We start from the raw sequence: 9,525 nt of genomic DNA on the forward strand, positions 1-9,525 counted from the left end.
GGAACCGCCCTCCCACTGCCAAGACCCACAGTGAGGCCGAGTGAGGAGGAACAAAGTTCTGCGCTTTCCTAACACCAATGGCTAGGCCGGGCACAGTGGCTCACACCTGTAATCCCAGCACTTTGGGAGGCCAAGGCATGCGGATCACTTGAGGTCAGGAGTTCGAGACCAGCCTGGCCAATAGGGTGGAACTCTGTCTCTACTAAAAATACAAAAATAAGCCAGGCATGGTGGCGCATGCCTGTAATCCCAGCTACTTGGGAGGCTGAGGCAGAAGGATCACTTGAACCTGGGCAGCAGAGGTTGCAGTGAGCCGAGATCACGCCACTGCAGTTCAGCCTGGGTGACAGAGTGTGAGACTGTCTCAATTTTTAAAAAGAAAAAAAAAAAAAACCCCACCAAAAGTGTGAATGGCTGTGCTGAACCTAGGCCTCTGGCAGGAGCCTTCTCATACCGGCCCCCTCAGACCACGGTGCAGGAGGAAACACAAATGAAGAATTCTCCTCCATCTGCACCTGCATGTGGGCAGCCTCTCTGGCTGTGCCACTGAGCTTTGGGCAAAAGTGACAGTCTCCCCCTCGTGTAGGGCATAAACACGGGACACAGGAGCGAATTCTGGAGTGTTCTGGGTGCTCTGGAAAACAGGTGAGTGGGGCTGAGAGTGACTGTGGTAGGGAGCGTGGGGCAGGCCCTCTAGGGAGGGGCATGTGAGCCGGGGCCTAATGATGAGATGAGTGAGTTGTATGAGGATCCTGGGGCAACGTGTTATAGGCAGGGGGAGCAGCAAGTGCAAAGGCCCTGGGGGGTTTGGGGGATGAGCTCAACACACATTGAATGAGAGGGAGGAGGAGATGAGTCAGGAACGGGTGGGGCAGGGCCTGGATCAACTAGGGCTGTGGGGCCGTGGTGAAGAGGACAGGAGAGTTTTAAGCAGGGGCAGGCCTTGATCTTATTTACATGTTGTCACCACTAATGTCCTGGGGCCAAGGTGCCTGATTGCCTTCCAACACTCCTTTCTCCCTTCTGTCTCACTATCGTCCTAAGCAAGGGGCTCAGCTTAAAGAAAACAAAAAGAAAGCAAAACAAAAAAAACCCCTACATTTTCCAGCCTCTCTTGCAGCTAGGTGTGGTCAGTGCACTGAATTCTGGCCAATGAGATGTAAGCAAATGTGTGTGGGACTTCTGGGCAGACTCCTTGAGAAGAAGGAGCTAGCTCTTTGCTCCTCCATTTTTCCGCTTCCAGCCTGACATTATGACTGGAAGCCCAGCAGTCTTTCTGGGCCATGAGGAGACCTTAGGATAGAGGCCACGTGCTAGGAAGGGGCAACAGATAAATAGAAGGAACCTGGGTCTCTGATGCACACACTGGTCCATGAGCCCTAGACGGCCGACCTCCCAGGCTTGTGTGTGAGAAGAGGTACGCTTTGGAGGGGAAGCTGCCACCTTCAGCTCCCCTTAACTACTGAGTCATCTCCAGGGGTGGCTGAGCTCTTGCATCAGACCCTTGGAATCATTGGTAGTTTCGGGGTGTTGGCCTCTTATCTGCCAGTTCCTGCACTCACATGCAGGCTGTAGGCACCTCGAAGAGGGCTGCTACCCTTGGAATCTCAGACTGTGAAAGAGAAGAGGCCCTTGCAGGAGGGGAGGATTCCCGGGAAAGCGCACCCACCTCCTTGCTGAGGGAGGGGACCCCGGAGTCTTCTCTTTGCTGTTTCATGGGAGGAGAGAGTCGCAATGAGTGAAATGACAAGTGTTTTCTATGTTTAAATTTTTATATTCTACCCCTTACTTGGCAACTGGAATGCCCAGGCTACGTTTTTTACACATATAGAATTCCAAGTCCAGAGTTGAAATTTGAGAGCACAGGCTTCACCTGAATCCCTTGGGGGGTCAGCTCATTAAAAATTCAGGTTCCCAGGTCCCTCCCTGAATCCAGAGTCCAGCAGAGCTCCCTGCTTTCCCTCCCACGGCCTTCCCCTCTCCAGGGCTGGCCAGTCCTGGCTCAGGGATGGCTTAGGCTCCGGATCAGACCTCCTCCTGCTCTTCTCTAAATGGCCTCCCACAGGCACCCATTAGCAGAGGCTGCAGGCTCCACCCCAGACCTATCCCAGGCCCAGCTACTTCCCTCACCGGCCCCCCTGGTCCAAACCCCCTCCTCTCTCACTACAGCCTCCTACATTTTGTCACCTCCTCCCCAGTCTCTCCATTCCACACGAGAGCATCTCGGGTTGTGTTTTGTAACGTAAATCAGATCACGGAACTCCCGTGCTGAAGCTTCCAGTGACTTTCTGGCTGCAGTGGAAGGAAATCCAGACTCTTTTCCAGGGCCACACGCTTCCCCCCACTCCCTTGCTCCGTCTGCTTCCGTCACTTCCCCCAAACCTCTGAGGCTGGCCCCCACTCCTGGCCTTTGCCCCTGCTGTTCCCTGGCTGGCCTGCCCTCCCGTATCCTCAGCAGCCCAGGCCTTAGCTCCCCACCTCCCTCTCCTGCCCCAGGTCCCTGCTCCATCAGCTGTGCTGCCACTGGTGCAGACCACATGCTGTCTTTCTTGTTCATTTATCTACTGGCCTGTCCATCGTCCTCTTCCTTCTCCACTGGAACATGAGCAGGGACCTCCGAGGACACGCCCACCAGAGCCCCAGGGCACAGAGGAACAGCTGGCACATAGTAAGTGCTTCAAAAACAATGTCGAATGGACAGACAAACATGTGCAGGGCTTGCCCCACCCCTCACTGTCCCCTTTAATCCCTGCAGCTGGGAAGACAGTGAGGCCCAGAGGTGTCCAGCTGGCGAGGTGGCCGGCCATGGTCCACAAGCAGCTCTCCCGCCTCTCTACTGGGCCCTGCCCCCAATGCCTCACTGAGGGGTGGGGGAACCTGTGTGTAGGGGCTTTCCTCCCTTCTTTAGCTCTAGACACTGAGCTGGCACCTGCCTTCCCACTTCCTTCCTAAGGACGCAGTTCCCGGGGTTCTCAGTCCCTCCCTGTGTAGACAGATCCAAAGGCCCAAGTAGTAACACGGTACTCGGAGCCACCGCCTGGTGGGGGTCGTTCCACTCTTTCTATTCAGAAGATGTTTTCCCAGGCTCCTCCTGGTGTTAAATCATTCCTCCAAATTAGCAGGAACACTCATTACCAACCCAACCACCTCCATTAGGCAGGAAATGTGTCTTTCTTGTGGCAGCTCCCCCCAGACCCAGGGCCATCCCCCAGCACTCCCTGGATGGGGGTGGGTGGGAGGCTCGCTGGAAGCAGGAAGTGGAGCAGGGGCCACCCCTAACTGGAGTGGGGGGGTCGGGGGGTGCGGAGCCCTGCCGGGGCGGGTAATAGTCACAGTGGCTTCAGGCTCCTCTTCTGCGCCCTTACCGCTCGGTCCCCCAGACCCCCTGCTCAAAGGGCACACCAGCGCCCTCACTTGTGCGCCCTGCCTCTCTGGTCCTGCCTCGGTAGACATGCCTGTGTGATAGGTTTAAAGGAAGGCAATGAGGGCAGGGGCATTTGTAAAGCAGTGAGGGACCAGACATCACTCACTTACGGGAATTCTCTTAAGAGTTCGGTCCTTTCCACCATGGGAGGCTGAGGCAAGAGGATTGCTTGAGTCCAGGAGTTTGAGATCAGCCTGGGCAACATGGCGAGACCCCATCTCTACACAAAGAAAAAAATACAAAAATAAAAAAGAGTTCAATCTTTCCACATTCTAAAGTTTGGACGTGAGCTTTCAGAACAGCCGTGGATGCCCTCTGTCTCCAGGCCCCCAGGGCTCCCCACGGCCCAGCTCAGGGCCTGGAAGCTGTCCTCAACTGAGTCTCCCAACAGGTGTGCTGGAGGACTCCAGCTCACTACAGTCTTCTAACGAGTCACTCACCAGACTGTCTTCAGGGAACAGAAACTGATTAAAAACCAGGCGTGAAATGGCTCATCCTACACAATGCGTATAATAAATATTAGATAACAACAACGATAATAATAATTTTACCTACATCTCCCAGGTTGTCTAAGGAAGTGTCAGCAGCACAGTTACAGACTGGAGAAAATGCAACATTTGGCTGCCTTAAAACAGCCTCCTTTGGCTCATTAGAGGGGTGTGTGCCCGAGGGCAGGGGGCAGCATTTGTTCAGCTCTGGAATTTCCCGCGCGCAGCAGCTCCACACATCATGCCGAGTTATCCTACGCACGAAGGAGCCCTTGAGGTCCCAGCATGGGGAAAACTCCTGTCTAATCTATGGGAGGGTGTGTCTAATTGTTCGTTTATCCAATCAGTATTTATTGAGCTCCTACTGTGTGCCAGGCTGTGGATACTCAGAATGAAAACAACTCGGGGTCAGCCCTTGTGGAGTTTCATCTGCTGTAGTGCAAATGGCAAACTAACAAAACCCAAAGCAATCCTGGAAACTAGTTAGAAATGCAGATTCCCAGGCCCTACCCGGACCTGCCTGCTGAGGAGCTGTTTTGCTGCCCAGCCATCTGGATGTCCCAAGCCCTCCTGATGAATCTGACGGACGCTTTAATAGTGCAAGAGCTGGGACCTGAATGACAAGGAGTGGTGAGCCTTGACAAGCCCGAGGGGAGTGTTCTGGACAGAGGGCACAGCTGGGCACGGACCTGTGCCAGGCAGAGGGCCCGTGTGAGGGAGAGCCGAGCAATGGGGCCAGTGAGCTGCAGCCTGGAGTAGTGCAGGTGACACTGGGGCAGCTGGCAGGGGCTTCTCAGACCTTCCAAAGACATTTGGATGTTGTTCCAGAGGCACCAGTGCTCTCACCTGCCTCCTGGCCTGGCCTGCTATGGTGCAGAAACCTTGGACTTCACCTTCGCCTTCTTTCTGGGGGAAGGGCAGGGATCGGCTGTAACTCCTGTCCTATGTCTCAAGAGTTTTCACATTCTATCCAGTGCCCGGCTGGGTTCACTGGTCACTTCTCTCCACCAGTCTAGGAGAGTGGGAGAGGGATGGAGGAGAGACTCCGCTTTTCCTAGAAACAAAGAAATGGTTGTGGAGGCGACAAAGGTGGTAGGACCCTAGGGAAAGGCTGGGAGAGCCCAGAAAAAGCAAGCCATGGCGTCGGGGTGCGGGAGGGGCAGAAGCCTGGGAGTAAGTAGGGAGAGACTCAGTCACTCTCCCAGTGCCCATGGAGAGACTGGACAGGCCCTGGAACCACCTGTCAAGCTGTCTGGCCACTGGAGACTGGTGTGAGCCCCTTGTCACTCCCTCCCCGCTCCATCCTGCTGCAGTGGTGAGGCGCAGAGCAGTGCAGTGTGGCCGCTGCTAAATCCCTCCCAAGCCACCTCACTGGGCACTTAAGTGACGTGCAGCCCCAGGGGACAGACAGGAGTCCCAGGTACTCCACTGGGACAACTGTCCTGCAAGTCAGCTGTTAAGCCCAGCCCACGGGCACTGCCTCGGAGAGCAGGTCAGCCCCCCTTGGAGAAAAGCCTCCTGCCCTGCTTGTTATTCCAGCAGCTCTGGCTGGAGGCAAAGACAAGCCAGCCTGCCAAGCAGAGGTCCCCTCCCAGAAGGTAGGCCACAAAACGCAAGGAGGGCTTGAAGACCTCAGAAATTCGGAACTGGTTGGGTGCAGTGGCTCCCATCTGTAATCCCAGCACTTTGGGAGGCCAAGGCAGGAGGATCACTTGAGCCTGGGAGTTCAAGACCAGCTTGGGCAATGTAGTAAGACCCTGTCTCAAAGCAGAAAGAGAGAGAGAGAGAGAGAAAGAAGAAAAAGAAAATAAAGAAATCAGAAACAGCACGTCATGAGCTCTGTGAGGCCTCTTGTTCCCTCTTCCCGTTTTCAAAGTCTTTCTTGAGCACCCAGTATGCACTGGGGGCTGTTCTGGGCTCTGAGGATCCCCCGTCTATGAATAAGACAAGATAGGTCCCCTCTTCCCTGGAACTTCCAGTTCTAATGGAATGAGATAATAACACGAGGCTAGTAAACGGGAAAATGACAGTGAGGATGCTGTAGGGTGATGCTTCCGGGGGCGGAGGGCTATAGGCAAGGCCCCAGAGGACCTGACATTTTTGCTGGGACATGGATGATGAGAGGGACCAGAGAGGGACCTGCAGGAAGAGCATCCCTGGCAGAGGAACAGCGAGTGCAAAGACCCTGACAGCAGCGGGCCCATTACCCCCTGCAAGGAAGCCAGGCCTCAGAAGAGGTGGCAAAGTCACTGTCCCTTTTCCCCTGGAACAAACCCAACTACTCACCTACATGGGGTTTCTTCTGGTACCAAGGAAAAGTCAGAAAAGAGACCAAATCAAATAGAAGCAGGCTGATATTTTCAGGCTATTTGCAGACCCCTGGAGCTCACATTTGGAGGGCAAGGGAGGGAGTACCGGCAGAGAGGTGAAGCCAGGGGTTATGGAACGCATCAGCCAGACACAGTGAGGATCCCAGCTCTATTGCTCACCAGCTATGTGACCTGGGCAATTGCTTCCCATCTCTGGACCTGCATTTCCTCACCTCTATCTTGCTTTTTCGTTTTTTTTTCTTTTTTCTTTTTTTAAGACAGGGTCTCACTCTGTCCCCGAGCCTGGAGTGCTGTGGGGCCATTACGGCTCGCCGCGACCTCCGCCTGCCTGGCTCAAGCGATCCTCCCACTTCAGCCTCTTGAGTAGCTGGGACCACAGGTGGGCACCACCGCACCCAGCTAATTTTCGTATTTTGTGTAGAGACAGGGTCTCGCTATCTTCCCCAGGCTGGTCTCAAACTCCTGGGCTCAAGTGATCCTCCTGCCTCAGCCTCCCAAGGTTCTGGGATTACAGGCATGAGCCACCGTTCCTGGCCTCTATCTTGTCAAGTGTAATTCCTGAAAACGGTATTTATGAAGCACCTTGTGGAGGTAGCTCCTCCATCCACAGTGGCTGTCATTGCAACACCCAATTTCGAGCCATGCTCTGTGTTGTTCTGCAGGGTTTATTAGGCACTTTCTGACCCCAGGAACAGAAGAGGGCGTGATTCCCACACCCAAGCTCTACACAGGGAGGAAGAGGCATCTGTGGACAGCAAGGGAGAGCACACGGTGCTGGCAGAGTCGGAGAGGACAGGGTCAGTGGGGGCTGTTTTCTCTCTCTGCCCAGCTTATGGGACTTCTTTTCTTGAAACAGAATCCATCCATCAGAAGTCTCCCCTCCTCCTCCCTTAGTTCCTATGGATCTGGTGGGGCTCCCCCTCCACCAGTGTCAGGGGTACAATCGGGACCAGACCTGGCCTTTCGGCCCTGTGGGCCGCACTGCTCCATGGTGATTGGTCAGGGGTGGAGTGGGCATCAACCCTGGAGCCTTGGCAGAAACCTGGGCAAAGGTTTCTCTTTCCACAGGGGCTGCTAAACTGCGGGATGGGCACCTGGACTACTGGGGCCATCCCTCCCTTCCTTGCGGGGGGCCATCCCTCTCCTCCTTGTGGAGGGCCTTCTGAGAATGAAGTCACATAGAGGCCAAAAGAGCCCAGAGATGGAGAGAGACCAAGCAGCCATGATGTTGTTGGAATCCCTGGAACCACCCAGGCCTGGTGCGGCGGCACCATCTCTGGACTTTAAAGTCATGTCAGGCAACTCTCTTTAGCTCATGCCAATTTTAATTGGGTTTCTGTTACTTGCGACCAAAGATTCCTGACTGATTCAGAGGATTTCGTTAGGAGAGATAGAGCTTGAGCTTCCCAGCAGGATCCGAATCGATGATTAGGGAGAGACAAGAGTGTGTATTAGGGAATGATAAGAAATGAAATTGAGAGGTGGTGTGGATGCGTGTTTGTTGCTGCCCCAGCATCCATTTCCTCCCCCTCCCCCTTCCTCGTAGAATCTGAAATTTCCTAGCCATGCATTTTGGTAAAATTGACCCCAAATGCAGCTTCAGGGGTGGGCCCAGTTTAGCTTAGCTGATAGCGTTTTCCATCCCCATGTCCAGGTGGAGATAACTGGATCATGGGGGCGGTTTTCCCCACCCTGTTCTCCCGATAGCGAGTGAGTTCTCATGCGATCTGATGATTTTATAAGTGGGTTTTCCCTGTTTTGCTCGGCACTTTTCCTCGCTGCCGCCCTGTGAAGAAGGACGTGTTTGCTTCCCCTTCCACCATGATTGTAAGTTTCCTGAAGCCCCCAGCCATGCTGAACTGTGAGTCCATTAAACCTCTTTCCTTTATAAATTACCCAGTCTTGGGTATGTCTTTATTAGCAGCATGAGAACAGACTAATACACTCCCATTGCACAGTGATAGGTGTGCATAAATGAAGTAGTGCATAGCCCAACATCAGCATAATCAGGGCCAATGAGGTGCCATTGTGAGGCTTTCATTTAATCCTGGGAAACGTTCCCATTAAACACAAACAAGAAAGTGGCCTTGGAAGCTTCTGGTAGCCATCTTGCGACCATGAGAAGAGAGCCTGCTGAGAATGGAGCCTGTACCAGGGCAGATTCAATAAATGGAAGGATTAGGCCACATTGTTGGAGTCCTGGATCGGGCCACACCTGAGGGAGGATCTACCCTGAACTACTCAGCTACATGAGCCAGTAAAGTTCCTTTGGGCTTAGGAAGTTTGGTTTAGTTTTCTGTCATGTCCTGTCTGCTTCAAATGAGACTCAAGGCGAGGCTCCCATTTCTTGACGTCCCGCCCCGCAGTGGCCTAAGCCAGCACCAATACTCCATCTTCCTAGTCTGCACCTTGCGGCCTCTAGAAAAGAATTTAAATTCTCAGGCCACCAGAATGCAGGGATCCTCTCTAGGGCCTTGGAACTGAGACTCCTGAAGGGGCCAGGGATCGATGGAAGTGTGTCTGCCATGTGGGCTGGAGTGATCTCAGAGCCCCAGACACCCTGGAGGAGGCAATAACTCACCCTGGGTCCTCCTCTGCCCTTCCCCCAGCCCATCCTGGGCAAGGACAGCCATCAATCCCACTTATCAGTACTCTTATTTCATCCTTTATCCAGCTGTCTTGGATGTCACTCCACATCCTTAACTCAGAGTTATGAGAGATTGAGCGCTCAGGCCTGGGCTGGCTGAAGGATTCATGGGTCCAGAGCTGCCCATTCATCAGGGAGAAATCGCAGTGGCTTTGGGGGTAGGGTGGAATATGATTGACTGGGTCAGGGAGAGGGGCTTTTGCTATCAGCACCCAGAAATATCAAAGTCATGGCAAGGAGCCTGGGGATATTGGGTGAGAAGACCCCCACATTCCTGTGAAGACAATCCTAGGCCTACAGGGTATCAGCAAGACCAGCTCCAGGAAGCAAGGGTTCTATTTCTCACCAAACAAGGAGTTGGCTCAACAATTATGGGGCATCCCAGGCAGGGGAACCCGGGAAGATGAGTCCAACTTGCCCCAAAGCAATCCAAAGAATCTCCAAAAAATGTGTATCAGTCCCTGGCTACCGTGGTTAACCACACCGCAACCCCCCCAAAATGGTTGCCACTACAGTTAAAGTAAAACCCCTGATCCTGACCGCAGCTTCTGAAGTCCTCTTTAACAGAGCCCCTGCCCACCTCACCTGCCATGCCCCAGCCCCTGCTGCCTCTGCCTGTTCTTCAGTCACCCCAGA

The sequence above is a fragment of the Nomascus leucogenys genome, unplaced genomic scaffold, assembly GCF_006542625.1.
Source record: "Nomascus leucogenys isolate Asia unplaced genomic scaffold, Asia_NLE_v1 Super-Scaffold_3019, whole genome shotgun sequence".
Lineage (NCBI taxonomy): Eukaryota > Metazoa > Chordata > Mammalia > Primates > Hylobatidae > Nomascus > Nomascus leucogenys.